The 19,093-nt window shown below is 42.2% G+C and overlaps 1 protein-coding gene and 1 pseudogene across 2 annotated transcripts in view; one reads left to right on the plus strand and one right to left on the minus strand.

Moving 5' to 3' along the window:
- LATS1 (large tumor suppressor kinase 1) overlaps positions 1-13,587 on the minus strand; it is a 54,996-nt gene extending 41,409 nt beyond the window's left edge. The window contains exon 1 of one of the 2 annotated variants that reach the window (XM_053591586.1): positions 13,463-13,587. The gene's annotated coding sequence lies outside the window, so the exon portion shown is untranslated. Of the gene's footprint in view, positions 1-12,521; positions 12,586-13,462 lie in introns of those variants that run through there. The other variant, XM_053591587.1, reaches the window with a different exon arrangement.
- LOC128586070 (uncharacterized) lies at positions 12,615-14,093 on the plus strand (annotated as a pseudogene).
- Positions 14,094-19,093: the final 5,000 nt, after the last annotated feature.

Genomic DNA, 19,093 nt, shown 5'->3' on the forward strand with positions numbered 1-19,093 from the left:
AGTTTTTCTATTTTTAGTAGAGATGGGGTCTCCTTCTTGCTCAAGCTGGCCTCTAACTCTCAAGCTCAAGCAATCCACCCACCTCAGCCTTCCAGAGTGCTAAGATCATGAGGGGCAAGAGCCACTGCACCATGCCCCCATAATGTATTCTTAAGCAAAAAAAGCAAGTTTCTAATTACTGTGTAAATTGAACCCATTTTCTACTCCAAAATTAGATCATGGTGATGGCTGTACTGCTCTGTGAATATGCTAAAAAAAAAAAAACCCACTAAATTGTAACTCTTTTATTGTTTATTTTTCTGCATGAGGGAGGGCTTTTCCCACTAGATGAACTCTAAAAGAGCTGTAACATTCAAATTGTACACTTTAAATGGGTAAATTTTTTTTTTTCTTTTGTGGTTTTTGGCCGGGGCTAAGTTTGAACCCGCCACCTCCAGCATATGGGACCGGCGCCCTACTCCTTGAGCCACAGGCACTGCCCTAAATGGGTAAATTTTATGGTATATAAATTACATCTTTTTTTTTTTGAGACAGCGTCTCACTTTGTCACCCTTGGTAGAGTGCCATAGCATCATACCTCACAGCAACCTCAAGCTCTTGGGCTCAAGTAATTCTCTTGTCTCAGCCTCCCAAGTAGCTGGGACTACAAGCACCTACCACAACCTCCAGCTATTTTTTTTAGAGGTGAGGTCTCGCTCTTGCTCAGGCTAGTCTCAAACCCATAAGCGCAGGCAATCCACCCACCTCAGCCTCCCAGAGTGCTAGATTATAGGTGTGAGCCACCATACCTGGCCTATAAATTACACCTTAACAGAGCCATTTAAAATAAACGTTTTTGTTTGAATTTATATTTACAGAAATTAATTACATACACACATGTACATTTGCAGCAGACCTAAGACAGGATGCAGCCCTGTGGCAACCACTAGAGGTATACTTTGCTAATGACTTTACCTCATTAAACAGTACTTTTATAGTATAACTGCAAAATTAGTTACGGATCAACCACACTTTACTTGACAAGCAGCTCACATTTCCCTATTTTTTAAAAAAAAACAAAACAAAAAAAACAAAACTTTGTTGTCTGAAAATGACACATATTCTGTCAACAGCATAACAATTTATTTATAATGATTTCATAAATGAAATTGAATTGACATACCTTGTGCTTTTATGAAGGAAGCTGATCCCTAATGATGAGCATTTTCTTTTCTAAGCATTCCAAAAATTATTAATTTAATAGCTTACAAATGGATTTTTGAAGGCTTAATATTTAGCTCACCAGTTTAAAGTTTGCAGAAGTCACCTCTGACCCCTTCTCAGAGTAACATATTTTCCATATCCGGTCTTCTGAAGCCTACCCATTCGTCCAGGATCCAGGATTAACAACATCAATTGTACAGTCTCACATGTTAGTTCTTTCAGTATCTGAGTTATAGTTTATAGGATCTAGACATTCCTTTAATATCTCACTTATTTGGGTTTCAATTCAAAGGTAATTATTTTATTACTGTTGTTGTTTTACCATTTCTAAGATCATTATCTTTGATAAAGAAAGAAAAGAAAAGCAGCACAGTTTAGCTTCTTCCTTGTCAAGATAAAACATTCCATTTTCCTACCATGAAACCTGGTCAACAACGAGCAGAGCAAAAATATTTGTTGAAGTTATAAATGCAGGAGACATATCCCTTCTTTTTATTCTTGATAATTTATTGGGTTTTTTTTCTAGTTATAAAAACATGTGGGCGGCGCCTGTGGCTCAGTCGATAAGGCGCCGGCCCCATATACCCAGGGTGGAGGGTTCAAACCCGGCCCCGGCTGAACTGCAACCAAAAAACAGCCGGGCGTTGTGGCGGGCGCCTGTGGTCCCAGCTACTCGGGAGGCTGAGGCAGGAGAATCGCTGAAGCCCAGGAGTTGGAGGTTGCTGTGAGCTGTGTGATGCCACAGCACTCTACCGAGGGCTATAAAGTGAGACTCTGTCTCTACAAAAAAAAAAAAAAAAAAAAAAAACATGTATCCTTCTTGGAAAATTCAAGCATTTATATAAATATATAAAGTAAAAGTCCCTCATAATTTATGTCTCTCAACAGTGAAAATCATTGCATTGGGCTTGAACAGTGGCCTCTCAAAAGATACCCGTGACGGCCAGGTACGGTGGCTCCCGACTGTAATCCTAGCACTCCAGGAGGCTGAGGCGGGTGGACTGCCCTGAGCTCACAGGTTTGAGCCCAGCCTGAGCAAGAGCGAGACCCTGTCTCTAAAAATACCCAGGGGTTGTGGCGGGCACCTGTAGTCCCAGCTACTTGGGAAGCTGAGGCAAGAGAATCACTTGTGCCCAAGATCGCATTTGCTGTGAGCTAGGATGCCACCGCACTCTACTGAGGGTGACAAAGTGAGATTCTGTCTCACCAAAAAAGAAAAGATATCCACCTCCTAATCCCTGAAGTTTATAAATTTCATTTTATTTGGAAAAAGGACTTTGCAGATGTGATTACGTTAAAGATCTTGCAATGGAGAGATTATCATGAATGAACCCTATGAGCAATTACAAGTGTTCTTATGAGAGGCAGGAGGAGATCTGATTCACATAGGAAAAAAAGGGGGGCAATGTGATGATGAAGGCAGAGACTGGAGTGATGTAACCAGAAGCCAAGTACTGCCAATAGAACAGCTTCTCTCCTAGAGCCTCTGGAGGAAGACTGAACTTACTGACACCTTGATTCTAGACCTCCAGAACTGGGAGAGGATAAACCTATGTTATTTTAAGCCACCAATTTTGTAGATCTGTCAGATAAGCCAGAAGAAATTAATAACAGAGTCTCACTCTCTTGCTCCAGGCTACAATGCCCTCACATCAGCCTAGTTCGCAGCAACCTTAAACTCCTGGGTACAAGTAATCTTCCTGGTTCAACCTCCTCAGGAGCTGGGACTACAGGTGCATGACAGAACCATCAGCTAATTTTTCTATTTTTAGTAGAGACAGTGTCTTGCTTTTGCTCAGGTGGGTCTCGAACTCCTGAGTTCAAGCAATCCTCCTGCCTCAGCCTCCCGGAGTGCTAGGATTACAGGCATGAGCCACTATGCCCAGCCTATAATCACTATTGATACTTCATATTCTCATGTATACTACAATTAACCAAAATGGGATCATAACACACAAAATGTGACATCTCATTCTTTTACATAATTACGTGTACTTACGAGAGAATGTAGTGTTGTCCAAATTTATTTTTTCCCCTTAGAGCATTTCACTAGCTTCAAATTCTATAGAACATACTTTAGAAAATGCTAGATGAGAGAGAGTCATTCTAGTCCTCTATTCTATAATTCTGCTTTGACGATTTACTGTATTTTGCCATGTATAACGTACACCCACATTTTGGGAAAAAAAAAAAACTTTCAATTTTTTAATTCAAATTCAAAGCTTAAAGGTTGCAGTGTATAAAAATTATTTCAACATTTTCAAGGGATCTTCCAAAGCTCCCACCTAAAGTATACGAAGAGAAATACTTCATTAAAAAACAAAATGCTACCCTTCATTAAAAAACAAAATGCTCGGGTGGCGCCTGTGGCTCAGTGGGTAGGGCACCGGCCCCATATATGGAGGGTGGTGGGTTCATAAGTTCAACAAAACTGATTACTATATTCTAGGGTATTATTTTGCATATGAATATTGTTAGTGCTTCCTAGAGTTAAACTTTCAACACATTAAGCATAAATAGAAGAATTTAAAAAAATTTGTATAGCTACGGAATTAGTACCACCCATATATAATGTGCACCCTTCTTTTTCCCTCAAAAATTTGGCCAAAGAAGTGCTCATTATACACAACAAAATATGGTAATTCCTAACATTGCCAATATCCAAGTACATAATGGTCACATAAATAATACTTCTAGTATATGTGTTAACGATGTTTAAGTAAAAAAACTTACTTTAGGCTTATCTCTTTCATATACATGTTGAAATATTTGTGAGTAAGATATGATGTCTGGAATTTATTTCAAAATATTTGGCTAGGCCCTGTCTCTACCAAAAGTAGAAAAATTAACTGGGCACAGTGGTGTAGTCTCAGCTACTTGGGAAGTCAGGCAAGAGGATCACTTGAGCCTAGGAGTTTGAGGTTGCTGTGAGCTATGATGACTCACAGCATAGACCCAGCACTATAGCCTGGGACAGTAAGATTCTGTGTGTGTGTATATATATATATAGTATTAATATATATATTAATTATATATATTTGGCTGTATGCTGAGTGGATGGTGATATAGATGAGACAAAAGTAGTCATAAGGGGTGGCGCCTGTGGCTCAGTGATTAGGGCACTGGCCCTATATACCGAGGGTGGCAGGTTCAAACCCAGCCCGGGCCAAACTGCAACAAAAAATAGCCGGGTGGGCGGCGCCTGTGGCTCAAAGGGTCCCATATGCCGGAGGCGGCGGGTTCATACCCAGCCCTGGCCAAAAAAAAAAAAAAAAATAGCTGGATGTTGTGGCAGGTCCCTGTAGGGCTGGGAGGCTGAGAGAAGAGAATCACATGAGCCCAAGAGCTGGAGGGTGCTGTGAGCTGTGACACCATGGCACTTTACCAAGGGACAGAGAGAGACTGTCTCAAAAAAAACAAAAAAAAAAGTGGTCATAAATTAAATACTGTTCTAGTTGGGTAATGAGTGTATGAGGATTCCCTGTACTATTCTTTTTACTTTTGTGTATGCTTGAAATTTTCCAAAATAGAAAGTTAAAAAAGAAAAAGAAATGACCATAGTGCTTTGGATCTTGGAATGGTCCTGTTACAAATTCTTCTTCAAATACAACATGAACTTAAAATACATAGGGTTTATTTAGTTTTAAAAAACCATTATTAAAAAAAAAACACACCATTATTTCCATGAAACAATATCATTTCAACATCAGCTTTTCAGGAGGAAAAAACAGAAAAATTACATTTAAACATTCATTTCGATTATAAGATGATCTGCATCTTCTGATTTCAAAAATGTTGGAATGGAAGAATTGCAGCATATCTTTAACCAATTGCTTTTGTTAAATGTATTGTAGAGACTACAGTCACATACAGTACCCTCCTCCACTTTGCAGATAGTTCTGGCCAAAGCCCAGTGAGCAGAAGTGAGAAGTCTGAATTCTGGGCTGAGGCAGTTAAAAGCCAGTGCCTTTCTCTCTCTCTCCTGCTTCAGTAAGAAGGTAGGTCACATTCTGAGAAGGTGGCTTTACAACATGGAGAGAATGTGGATCCCTGAGTCATCTGATGGAGAGCCCTTACTGATTCGCATTAGACTTTGGGTGAGTAAGACAGACATTTGTGTTGTTTGGGATTTGTTACCACAAAAAAACAGCCTAATAATGTCATGGAAATAGACAAAGACTACCTAAATGAGAACAAACAGAGGCTATTTAAATCAGAACTTGCTATAGGAAGGGGAGTTAGTCACTGCCACTTGCACTTGGCAGGCAGGGGAGTGGGAATATTATACTAAAAAGAGGAAGACTTCAGGTATGTTCAGATTGAAGGATATAGTTAGAGGAACTACAGGCAAGCTAACTAGAAGAGGGGTACCCTATGTGATTGACTTGGAAAGCACCTTTGGCTTTCTCTGGTTGGCCCTGAATTAGAGGAAGGCACAAAAATTAAGGAAGCTGATAGTTACGGACCAAGTACTGACTAGGCCTACTACTACAGAGGCTGTGGGTCAGAGTTCTAGTTTCATATAAAATCTGACCATTGTCCATCTGTATATTTAATCTTCCATTATCCTAAGGCAAACAAAACCTGTGCAGTATTGGCTTAATTGTCAGGCTGCAGACTGTGAGGAAACTGATAATAGAAGCTGGAAAAATGGACAATCATGTTTTATGGTGGCAAAATTGATAACGCTTTTTCATACGACCTTGTATGCCTACTGACTTTGCAGTCCTATGAAAAGGGTTTGGAAATGAGAATCTTGGAAGTGTACACAGGCTGTTATTGGCTATTTGGCAAAATATTATAAGTAAATAATAAGTTGAAAAAAGCAGCAGCTAAAAACAGAAATAGAAGGGATTAGAGGGGAAAGGGAGGGGAGGGAGGGGGGAGGTGGGTAGAGGGAAGGGGATTGGTGGGATTACACCAGCAGTGCATCTTACAAGGGTATATGTGAAACTTGGTAAACAGTCTGTGAAGCTAGTGAATGATGCCCCATGATCGTATCAATGTACACAGCTATGATTTAATAAAAAAAAAAGAAGGGATTAGAAAGAATTCAGAAATTTATTCTCAAAGGATTGAAAAAGCAGATTGCATGTAGACCTCAAACAGGAAAAGACAGATTAAAAGATTGAACCCAGATGCCCACTGAAGCTTGGAGCTCACTCAAGTACCTCTGTGGTAAATACCATATTAAGTGTGTAGCCTTCCCATTCAAGCCTAATGGACTCAATCAATTGAGAAGAGGAATAGAAGCTCTCAACTCTCTGAATGAGGTTACTAACATATGTGAACTTTGGTTGTGGTTTCTGACACATGGAACTGATGAAAACCAAACAAACGGGAAGAAGCTTACTAACTTTGAGGAAGCTATTTTGTTAGAAAAAATATTTTTAATCACTACAAGCTCAGACTAAAAAAGCTTTTAAATTTAAAACCCTTGAGCCCCCAACTTCTATGAGCAGCAGGCTAGTTGAGAAAGATTTGTATCTTCCAAGGGCATATTTCCCCAACACAAACTTCACATGTAGCCAAGGATGATAATGGAAAAAGAACATCCCATTAGTTTCTTGAAGGGTCTAAGAGTACAATGGCTAAGGGTTAGGGAGAACAATATATGAGAGACTTCCTTCTAGATAACTAAATGAAGGTCCGGTCAAAGAATCTCCCCTACCTCTGAAGCTAGTTGCTTACAGTGGATCTGCCTAGGGAAAACTTCAGAATTATTATAAATCAGCAATTGCTATTTATCTCTCATTCTTCTTTTCTAGTAAAAGTGCTTATTGCGGCCCTTCTATCCTTATTCCATTGTATACTGTGGTGAGTGAGTGACATGGAGAAAGAGAAAATTACTTTACAGGTCTCTGGACCAAGAGGAGCCATATCTGGACTTGATGGAGAGATTACTGGGCATGTGGACCACCAGAGTTTGGAGTGTAGCTTCTACCACTCTATCAGGGCCCAATCTGCTAGTAAAAGAATAACATAACATAAAGAGCATCCTTCCATAGCAATAGGTATCATGTTCTTTTTCTTTTTTTTTTTATTGCTAGGGATCCATTCAGAGTACAAGAAACCAGGTTGATATCATGTTTTCCTACATTTTAATATTTCTAAAATCAAGTATATCTTAAGATCAATATTAAAAGAAATTTTCCAGCCAGCTGTGGTGGCTCATGCCTGTAATCTAGCCCTTGGGAGGCCGAGGCAGGTGAATTGCCTGAGCTCATGAATTTGATACCAGCCTGAGCAAGAACAAGATCCCATCTCTAAAAAACAACCTGGTGTTGTGGTGGGCGCCTGTAATCTCAGCTACTTGGGAGGCTGAGGCAAGAGAATCTCTTGAGCCTGAGAGTTTGAGGTTGCTGTGAGCTAAGACACCACAGCACTCTATCGAGAATGACCAAGTAAGACTCTGTCTCAAAAAATAAATAAAATAAAATAAAATAAATTTTCCAGCTCCAAAGCAGGGAAGTTCTGGAGTAGACACAGCACATCCTAACTTAACCATAAATAAAAAATGAAATCTTGTGGCTCAGAGCCTATAGCTCAATGGCTAGGGCGCTAGCCCACATATACCAAAGCTGACAGGTTTGAACCTGGCCCAATACCTGCTGAACAACAATGACAACTACAACAAAAAAATAGCCGGGCGTTGTGGCAGGCACCTGTAGTCCTAGTTACTTGGGAGACTGAGGCAAGAGAATCACTTAAGCCCAAGAGTTTGAGGTGGCTGTGAGCTATGATGCCACAGCACTCTACCCAGGGTACATAGTGACTCTGTCTCAAAAAAAAAAAAAAAAGAAAGAAAGAAAGAAATCTTATCACCTCACTTGCGTTAATTTTTTTTTTTTTTTTTGTAGAGACAGAGTGTCACTTTATGGCCCTGAGTAGAGTGCCGTGGCCTCACACAGCTCACAGCAACCTCCAACTCCTGGGCTTAAGCGATTCTCTTGCCTCAGCCTCCCGAGTAGCTGGGACTACAGGCGCCCGCCACAACGCCCAGCTATTTTTTGGTTGCAGTTTGGCCGGGGCTGGGTTTGAACCCGCCACCCTCGGTATATGGGGCTGGCACCTTACCGACTGAGCCACAGGCCCCGCCCTTTTTTTTTTTTTTTTTAGAGACAGAGCTCACTTTGTCACCCTCGGTACAGTGCCGTGGCATCACAGCTCACAGCAACCTCCAGCTGTTGGGCTTAGGCAATTCTCTTGCCTCAGCCTCCCAAGTAGCTGGGACTACAGGCACCTGCCACAGCACTCTACCAAGGGCAACATAGTGAGACTCTGTCTCAAAATAAATAAATAAAATAAAATAAAATAAAATTAGAATACTAGATTCTGAATGTGAATAAGGCTGAGACTCAAACTTTATTGTGATAGATGGAAGTGGTATACAATTGAATGGATAAATACATGCTACTGATTATTAATAAAAACTATTTATTTTCTTCTCCCTAAAAAACTGCTACTAAATAGATGGTTTGCCTTAGATTTAAGTATACTAAAGAACTGTAAACAGAACTGAGAAAGTGAGAGTTCAACCTTATTTCCTAATGCAAAGGGTGCCAAAAAAAAGCATACCCATTTTAAGATAGGAAAAAAAACTGTATTTAAATTTTAATATATACCCGTAACAAGAGATGATTACAAGTCACATTGAAAATCTCTTATAATAGCAGTGCCCATAGCTCAGTGGGTAGGGCTCAGCCACATATACCCAGACTAGCAGGTTCGAACCCAGCCTGGGCCTTCCAAAGAATGACAACTACAACAAAAAAATAACCGGGTGTTGTGGCGGGCACCTGTAGTCCCAGCTACTTGGGAGGCTGTGGCAAGAGAATCACTTAAGCCCAAGAGTTTGAGGTTGCTGTGAGCTGTGACTCCTCGGCATTCTACCAAGGGTGACATAGACTCTGTCTCAAAAAAAAGGAAAGAAAGAAAATATCTTGTAAATGCGTAAGTCAAATACAACTTGAGTATCATGAACTAGCTGTGTGACCTCTGGCAAGCTACTTAACTTCTGTGCCTCAGTTTCTTCATCTTCCAAGGTGAACAATAGTTTCTACTTCACAGGATTGCTATGTAAGCATTAAATAAGTTTAATATATGTCAAATGTTTAGAACAAGTCCCTAATGCAGTGTTAGTTATTATCTTCCTATCTCTGGCCCATACTCTTTCCACTATTTAACTCAGACTGTGCCACCATTTCCATATGTGTATCTAGACACTAACCAAGCTAAATTATTTATTCTCAGTTAACATACCCTGTGCTTTTCATGTCCTCGTTCTTTTTGTTTATTCTTCTTGGGACAACCCATGCCATATTTCTTCTTGTGCAAATTATATCCAATTTTTGAGGCACCATTCAAATGCCTCCTCCTGGGCAGCGCCTGTGGCTCAACAGAGTAGGGCGCCCACCCCATATGCCAGAGGTGGCGGGTTCAAACCAAGCCCTGGCCAAAAAAACTGAAAAAAAAAACAAAAAAACAAATGCCTCCTCCTTCAACCAAAGCTTTCATTGAGCTTTTGGCTGTTACACTCTGAACTCCAAGTGTGCTTTGCACAATTCAAATAAAATTTATGTTTTTGCCCTATTCATGTTAGCTTATTTTTTCTATGAGGTCACAGGTTTAAAAAGCATAAAATGTCTTGGTGGAGATACATATGTTTTACAAAGAAATGGATCCAGAGAAGTACAATGGCCTGACTAAGGTCATGTAGCCAGCTAGACAAAATGCTATGAATGGACTCTACATCCTAACCTAATCTAGTACTTATTTCATCACACTTACAGCTTGAACTTCCTCAAAGTAGGGATCATGACTCATTTTTTTTTTTTAGAGATAGGGGCTTGCTCTCTTAGGCTGGAGAGTAACTGCCAATTATAGCTCATGTTGAATTACTGGGCTCAAGTAATCCTCCTGCCTCAGCCTTCATAGTAGCTGTGATTATAGGCATATAACCCAACCAGGCTAATTTAAGAAAATGTTTGGAGAGGGGTCTTTTTATATTGCCCAGGCTGGTCTTGATGTCCTACCCTCAAGTGATCCCCCATGCTTCCCAAAGTGCTGGGATTACAGGCATGAACCACTCCACTCAGCTAAGTATTTTTTTTTTTTTTTTTTGTAGAGACAGAGTCTCACTTTATGGCCCTCGGTAGAGTGCCATGGCATCACACAGCTCACAGCAACCTCCAACTCCTGGGCTTAAGCGATTCTCCTGCCTCAGCCTCCTCAGTAGCTGTGACTACAGGCGCCCGCCACAACGCCCAGCCATTTTTTGGTTGCAGTTCAGGCGGGGCCGGGTTTGAACCCGCCACCCTCGGTATATGGGGCCGGCACCCTACCGGCTGAGCCACAGGTGCCGCCCTCAGCTAAGTATTTTTTAAAGGGGCAATTCTTAGACTAAATAAGCTAAACCTCCATTTTTTGGAAAGTTTAGACCTTCATCAAAAATACAAATGTCAGTGGTGCCCATAGCTCAGTCAGTAGGGCGCTGGCCACATACACCCAGGGTGGCGGGTTCGAGTCTGGCCCGGGCCTGCTAAACAACAATGACAACTACAACCAAAAAATAGCCGTGTGTTGTGGCAAGCACCTGTAGTCCCAGCTACTCGAGAGGCTGAGGCAAGAGAATCGCTTAAGCCCAAGAGCTTAAGGTTGCTGTGAGCTGACGCTACAGCGCCTACAGAGGGCGACACAATAAGACACTGTCTCAAAAAAAAAAAAAAAAAAAAGTATTTGTCAGTATCCAAACAAATATTGTTGAATAATATTTGCAGTATTCAAACTAATATTGTTGATTAGTTTCTCCAAATTAGCAAAAAAAAAACACAATTACATAATAAGATTTCAAACTGCTAACCTGGGTTGAATTAAGTTTATCAAAAAGGAGGCCTAGCTGTACCTGCTAGTATACGTCTATAGTCCCAGCTACTGTGCAGGCTGAGGGGTTCGAACCCGCTCGCCTGGGTGTACGTGGCCAGCGCTGAAACCACTGTGCTACAGGTGCCAAGCCAAGACCCTGTCTTATAAAAAGAAAAAAAAAAAAAAATGGTCGGGCATTGTGGCTCACGCCTGTAATCCCAGCACTGGGAGGCTGATGCTAGGAGGCCGAGGCTGGGAGATGAAGGCGAGTAGATTGCCTGAGCTCATGAGTTTGAAACCAACCTGAGCAAGGGCAAGATCCGATCTCTAAAATTAGCCAGGCATTGTGTTGAGTGCCTATAGTCCCAGCTACTCGGGAGACTGAGCCAAGAGGATCACTTGAGACCAAGAGTTTGAGGTTGCTGTGAGCTATGACACCAAGGTACTCTACCGAGGGTGACAAAGTAAGACTCTGTCTCAGAACAAATAAACAAACAAAAAACCCACAGGTGCCCTGCTTTTACTAAATCAGTTATGACAACAACAACATTAATATGAACCATTTCTTCTTAGCAGTATAGTCTTAATTGTTTAGACAGCAATATTCAAGAATCTCTGCATACTGACATTTTCTTTCATTCACTTAAAGTGAAAATAATTATTGTATTTTTATTTTCATACTGAAAAATTATTGCCATCTCTACTTAATTTTGTGGTGCATAAAAATTCCCTAATACAACCAAGTGCAGTGGCTCACACCTATAATCCTAGCACTCTGAGAGGTTGAGTTGGGAGTATTACATCAGATCAGGAGTTCCAAAACCATCATGAGCAAGAGAGATCCCATCTCTACCAAAAATAGAAAAAATTAGCCCGATATAGTGGCATGCACCTGTAGTCCTAGCTACTCAGGGAGCTGAAGGAGGCTCACTTGAGACCAGAAGTTTGAGTGTACAATGAGCTATGATGATGCCAATGTACTGGAAGAGGGGTGACAGAGAAAAAAAATCACCTAATATAAATAAACTTCTATAATTATAACTAAGTAACCAGAGTTAAATTGTTCCAAGACATATTTACACAGAATAAAAAGGATCAGCAACAAAATAAAAACATATAATGAAAGCCAGATATCACACATAAAAAATGTAGCATAAGTATTTTTTTTATTTGCTTTTGGAGAGCAGCAAGACATATTCAACCAATATTCAGGTGTAGAAAGAACGTGCCTTTTCCAGCATGGGCTATGATCTAGTTTCCTACAGTAGCAGCGGATCAGAGGAACACAATGATAACTTCTTTTACTGTCCAAATTCCTCCACTGCCTTTGGGAATCAATCATCCCATTTTACCTGTCTGTCAACTTATTTAAAAGAAAGAAATAACTTTAGTTTAAACAGTCACAAATGTAAGCATCTTAGCAGAGAATATTCACTCCAATCATAATGCCTTACCTTTTCTTCCTCATGGAGGAAACTGGTAAAAAAAATTTTTAACCTTTAATAAATAATCCAGTTGGAGCAAGCTTCAGGATCCCGATATTCAAATTCATTTCCCAAACTGGAGTGATACAATATTGAGTGCATGAGACTACATTTACTGCTCACTAGATTCATGAATAACTTCTAGACAATAAAACATATTTTAAAAGCCATGTTAACATATGAGTTGACAAACATTAGATTTTGTTTCCTTAGAAAAGGACTTTCCAGAAGTCAGACAGAATGGGGATAAATGAAGTCATTTGAGAGTCATTTTTAAAGCCACAAATTGTTCCAGGTTATAATAAACAATGTCCTCTTAATTCTATTTTCTTCATTTTCTGTATTTATATGCACACTCCTACTCCATAAAGACCCCGCCATCCCTCCCACCACTTTCAACTATAACCACAAACCTAACATTACAGTAGCCTAGAAATAGACATTCCCAGGATTTCTTCCAGGTATACCCAGAATCGGAGACCTCTCAGATCCAAACAAGTGTAGCTCTTTTACTGCAGTTTTCCTTCAGAATCACCTTTCGAATTTCTTCCTTCCTAGACATCGCTGACTCGAAAGTGTTGCAGGTGGGATGGGAGGGAAACAGTTGGAACAATGCCGCCAGCAAGGGAGGCTCTTCCTAGCCTAACCTGCACCCCGCAGGCCGAAAAGCCTGGGGCTCTTCCTGCAGCACCCCGCGCGGCCAACCCTCGCTTCCCCAGGGCAGGGCTCAGCTCAGGTCAATGCAACCAGCCAAGTCGGGCCCGGACCGGGCCAGCTCTGCCCGCCCGTCCGCTGCAGCCCCTGGACCCCCGCCAGCGGGGATGGGCGTGGGCCCCGGCGGCCACCGCCCCGCCAACTCGGGCTCAGGAGGAGAGAGTGAGCCCCACCCGCTACGCCAGCCCCGGACCTACCTGCATAAGAGAGTAGGGCTCCTGGACAGCGGTCACGGGCCCGAGGGCGGGCGCCGAGGCGGCCGGAACCCGTCTCAGGGTCCCCAAGTATCCCTGGTGCGGCAGGGTCGGGGGAGATGCTGTCGAGTTGCCGCAGGCCAGCGCGGCCTGTCGCGGGGGTCGCGAGGACCTGGCTCTCCCCTCAGCACCAGGCCTCTGCTACCGCCGCCATTTTGCCTTCCACTCCGAGTCGCCGCCGAACTCCGCGGCAGGTTTCCCGGATGTGGGCATTTCCCGGCGTCGCTTGCGCGGGGGCCGAGGGCTGGGGGCTTCTGCCCGCCCGGCTGCTGGGAGCCAGTGCTGCTGTGACCTCCGGTCCCGCCGCTCTCCCGCAGCTCTGAGCGTTCGCGAGCGTGGCCCCGCTGCGCTCCCGCTGGCCGCTGCCCAGATGACTCGCCCGCCTTCAGGGAATACGGCTCTCTCCGCCCAGGCCCGCTCAGTCTACCCGGTCTCTTTTCCATTGAGTTCTTGCCCTGGACATATTACGGCTGTGCATTTCAAGGAGCTTTATTATCAAAAGGAAACAACAAAAGAGTGGCTCTCTGAAACATGGTTGTGGACGCGTCAGGTTTTGAGGTTTGTAGGGCTTTGAAAAAAAAATTATTTTTGCTCAGAACTCTTTCCAGGAATAAATCCGTGAGCTTCGAACATGCGTATTTTATCTATCAACCAACCAGATAATCTTGAACCAAGACCGACTGATTAACAGAGTTTAGAGATCTTTGTCAACCGAATCCGTAGAAGAGGTCGTTATTGCCATAATTGGAATAATGGTGACGATGACGGTGTGAAAAGATGTTTTATTTAAGGTTAAGTTTGTAAAGGAATATAAAAATCTCCCTTGTATAAGAGGGTCAGTCATCCCTGAGGCTAAGTCATCCAACACTCCCTTCCAAATGAGTAAACTGACAGTGTATATTTGCCAGATCCACAGAAAGGTAAAAGGCTTCAGGCATCTAGGAACGTCTAGCCCCACATATGCATAAGGAAATTCTTTTCTGACCTCCATATACAAGGACATGCATGAGAAGTCTAGCTCCTAAAACTATAAAGTCTGTATGCCTTTCCACAATTGATAATGTTGATTCCAAGCTTGTTTTCCCAAGTGCAGGACAGACAAGAAGAGATGGATCCTTCCACCAATGCAGAGACATCTGGATAATTGATTCTTCTTTACTTTTTCACTTCAAAAAGTCACCTTCTCTTCTATAAAATACAGATTATCTGGGCCTCACAAGAACGTAACCATTTGTCTAACTGCCTACCTTCCCCTCTTCCCACCCCAATTTAGGAAACGACTTGGGTGACAGAGCAAGGCCCTGAGCAAGATTTTAGATACTAAATCTAAAAACCTCATTGAATAAAACAGTCGCAGATGTGTCTGTAGCTTGTGTCCCCTTCTGTGACTTCCTAGATCAGAGGTTCTCAACCTGTGGGTGGCGACCCACAGGAACTGTATTAAAGGGCTGCAGCATTAGGAAGGTGGAGAACCACTGTCTAGATGCTCTAAATCTGGTTTAGGAATCCTACATTAATTGAGATCCTTGCCTAGTCTTTCATTTTGAGTTGCCAAGTGGAATTTGGAAGTCTGGGATGGGATCATTAGGTTTATGATGTTTGTAGGCACCACCCACCCTTTGCAAAGAGTGCCTTTATCAATTTGCTTCATATACTTGGTATTTTAAAATATCTCCTTTCGAGTAGGGTGCCGGCCCCATATGCCGGAGGTGGATGGTTCAAACCCAGCCCCTGGCAAAATTGCAAAAAAAAAAATAAATAAATAAAATTTCTCCTTTCATCATTTTTTTACTAGAGATTAACTATAAAAATATATTGAAGACATTTTTCTGACATTAAATTAATGATTGTCTACTATATCCAGAAATTAAAATGTGAAAACCTCTGTTAAAAGATTACATTCCAAGAACACTGGCTAAAAATCTATTTTCTACAACAGAAAGTTTGTAAAAGGTAGAAGATAGGTATAACTAAAGGTGCATCACTAAATACTCCTGGTCTTACTTTCTTTAACTGAATGACTAAGTAATCTATGGAGCCCTTTTTAGCCCTAAAATTAGATGAATTATTTGAATCTAACTGGTTCACAGGCCTGCGTGCCCTGTCTAGAAGCATTATGTGTATGAAAGAGCATCCTACCCCCAGAGTCCTGTCACCTCTCACCAACCCATGGACATTTTCAAGGCTCTGTAAGCTTAAAGGAAAGCAGCTCCATAAACTATTTACTTAATTTAACTTAATTAATTAATTCAGAGACAAGGTCTTGCTCTGTCACCCAAGTTGGACTGAAGTGCCACAATCAGCTCACTGCAGTTTCAAACTCCTGGGCTCAAGCAATCCTCCTACTTCAGTCTCCTGAGCATCTGAGGCTACAGGTTCCCACCACAAAGCCTAACTAATTATTATTATTTTCTTTTTGAGACGGAGTCTTACTCTGTTGCCCATGCTAGGGTATCATGGTGTCAAATAAGTCTAGCTTACAGCAACCTCAAACTCCTGTTTCAAACAATCCTCCTGCCTCAGCCTCTCCAGTAGCTGAGACTACAGGCACTTATCACAACTCCCAGCTAATTTTTCTGTTTTTCGTAGACACCCAGCGTCTTGTTCTTGCTTTTGCTCAGGCTGGTCTCAAACTCCTGAGCTCAAGCAATTCACCTGCCTTGGCCTCCCAGTGCTAGGATTACACGTGTAAGCCACTGCACCTGGCCACCTGGCTATGTTTTAAATTTTTTTGCAGAGACAAGGGGGCTCACTGTGTTGCCTGGGTTAGTCCTGAACTCTCTGCCTTAAGCAATCCTCCTGCCACAGCTCATGAAAGTGGTGACAGTACAGGGGTGAGCCACCATGCCTGGCCCTCCGCCAAGTATTGTCTTTGGGAAGATTCCTTGATAATTCAAGGAACTCAGTGTATAGGACTAGGGGGTTTATTCCTGTGAAGCGGAAGGAGAAATGAGCAGGGAAAGGAGAGAAGGAACGGACAAGATGAAAAGTGGCTGGGACTATGGGAGGCGCTGGTGATGAAAAGCTGGGAAATACTATTGTGGGGGCTGGATGTCCAACAGTGGAGATACCTGCTATGGCATTTGAAAGCCTTTGTATTATTGTGACAGAAAACCCTTGCCAGGTTCGTTCTACCCAGTTCTTCAATGCTTCATGGAAGTGGGGCTTGTTGGTTTCATTTTGTTTTTAGCAGTAGATGCAGAAGCCAGATTTCATGCTGGGATGACTGCAGGGAGAAAAGGGGACACCATAGATGGAAGAAGAATAGACAGCAATGTTGCCCCGGGAACATAAGCTTCCCCAGATATTTATGTAATCTTAGGGGAAGACACCAGACTAAGTGCAGCCCACACTTGAGTAAGTGGAGTTGTGCTCCATCACCTTGAGGGTAGGGAATCTAAATAATTTGCAGTTCAACAGATCTGTCTCCTGTCTTCCAGTTGGATTGTGTTCTTTTGACGTACTCTAATCATTGTTTCTTTTTTTAAAAAAACTTCCTTATTTTCTGGCACTATAAGATGCTTCAAGCTATTTTGTATATTTCCTGTCCCAGTCCTGGAATCACCATTTCTCCAAGAAGCCCTGATTCCTTTAGTGGGAAATGGCATTAGAAACCAAACCTAGAGCAGGTGTAGTGGCTCACGCCTGTAATCCTAGCACTCTAGGAAGCCAAGGCAGGCGAATAGCCTGAGCTCAGGAGTTCAAGACCAGCGTGAGCAAGAGTGAGACCCCACCTCCACTAACAATAGAAAAACCAGCTGAGTGTCATAGTGGGTGCCTGTAGTGCCAGCTACTCCAGAGGCTGAGGCAAGAGTCCAAGAGTGTGAGGTTGCTGTGAGCTATGATGCCACAGCACTCTGCCCAGGGTGACAGAAGGAGACATTGTCTCAAAAAGAGAAAGAAAAAAAGAAACCAAATCTGCTGCAAGATGTACTCTTTGCTTCTGGGGTATCATTGATTCTAGGAACTCCCTGGCTAAGAAGTTTTTAAATTTAAATTTATTCCACACTATGCAGGGGTAAAAACTGTATTTTTATTTGTTGCAGCTATTATGATTATTTTTTCACACAGTGACTCTGTCACTCAGGCTAGTAGAGTACAGTGGTCTCATCATAGCTCACTGTTGAAGCTACTATTTTCATAGTCCAGCATTAATTACATTTTAGCTTCATATATCCATATCCATTTTAAGAGTTAATGCATTTCTTCTCTTTTTTTTTTTTTTGAGACAGAGTCTCACTATGTCACCCTTGGTAGAGTGCCGTAGCGTCACAGCTCACAGCAACCTCAAACTTGGGACTTAAGCCTAAGTTTCTTGCCTCAGCCTCCCAAGTAGCTGGGACTACAGGCACCTGCCACAACACCTGGCTATTTTTTGTTGCAGTTGTTGTTTAGCTGGCCGGGGCTGAGTTCAAACCCGCCGGCCTTGGTGTATGTGGCTGGCACGGTAACCACTGTACTATGGACACTGAGCTGAATCAATGCATTTCTGATGGCTGTGTGTTACGTTGGTCTGTTAGCTACTGCCCACATAATGTAGTCATGAGAATTTGGAATTAAATATCATTATTATTATTATTTTGAAAATTATTATTACTTTTTTTTGTAGAGACAGAGTCTCACTTTACTGCCCTTGGTAGAGTGCCGTGGCGTCACATGGCTCACAGCAACCTCCAGCTCTTGGGCTTATGTGATTCTCTTGCCTCAGCCTCCCGAGCAGCTGGGACTACAGACACCCACCACAACGCCCAGCTATTTTTTTGTGTGGCAGTTTGGCCGGGGCTGGGTTTGAACCTGCCACCCTCGGTATATGGGGCTGGCGCCCTACTCACTGAGCCACAGGCGCCGCCCTATTTTGAAAATTATTATGAGCACATAATACTTGTATGTTTTTGTAGGGCACACGTGATGTTCTGATACAGGCATACAATGTGAATTAAATCAGGGTAATAGGCATTTATTATTTGTTTTAGAAACATTCTATTTCCACTGTGTTAGTAATTTTGAAGTATACCATAACTTATTGTTGATTATAGTCACTTTGTTATACTATCAAATACTGTTCATTCTATCTAATTAAATTTTTGTACCATTATACATCCCCACTGTAGTCCCTCCACCCCTGCTACCCTTCCCAGCTTTGGTAACCATTATTCTGCTCTCTTGTCTCCACGAAATCAATTGTATTAATATTTAGCTCCCACATACAAGTGAGAACATGTGAGATTTGTCTTTCTGTACTTAGCTTACTTCACTTAGCATGATATTCTCCAGTTCCATTCATGTGTTTCAAATGGTAGGATTTCATTCTTTTAGCAGCTACATAATATTTCATTGTTTATATATGCACAGTTTCTTTTCTTTTTTGAGACAATCTCAAACTGTGGCCCTGAGTAGAGTGCCATGGGGTCCCACCTCACAGCAACCTCAAACTCTTGGGCTTAAGTGATTCTCTTGCCTCAGCCTCCCAAGTAGCTGGGATTATAGGAGCCCACCAAAAAAACGCCTGGCTATTTTTTGTTGCAGTTGTCATTGTTGTTTAGCTGGGCCAGGCTGGGTTCGAACCTGCTAGCC

This window comes from Nycticebus coucang, chromosome 5 (assembly GCF_027406575.1).
Source record: "Nycticebus coucang isolate mNycCou1 chromosome 5, mNycCou1.pri, whole genome shotgun sequence".
Classification (NCBI taxonomy): Eukaryota; Metazoa; Chordata; class Mammalia; order Primates; family Lorisidae; genus Nycticebus; species Nycticebus coucang.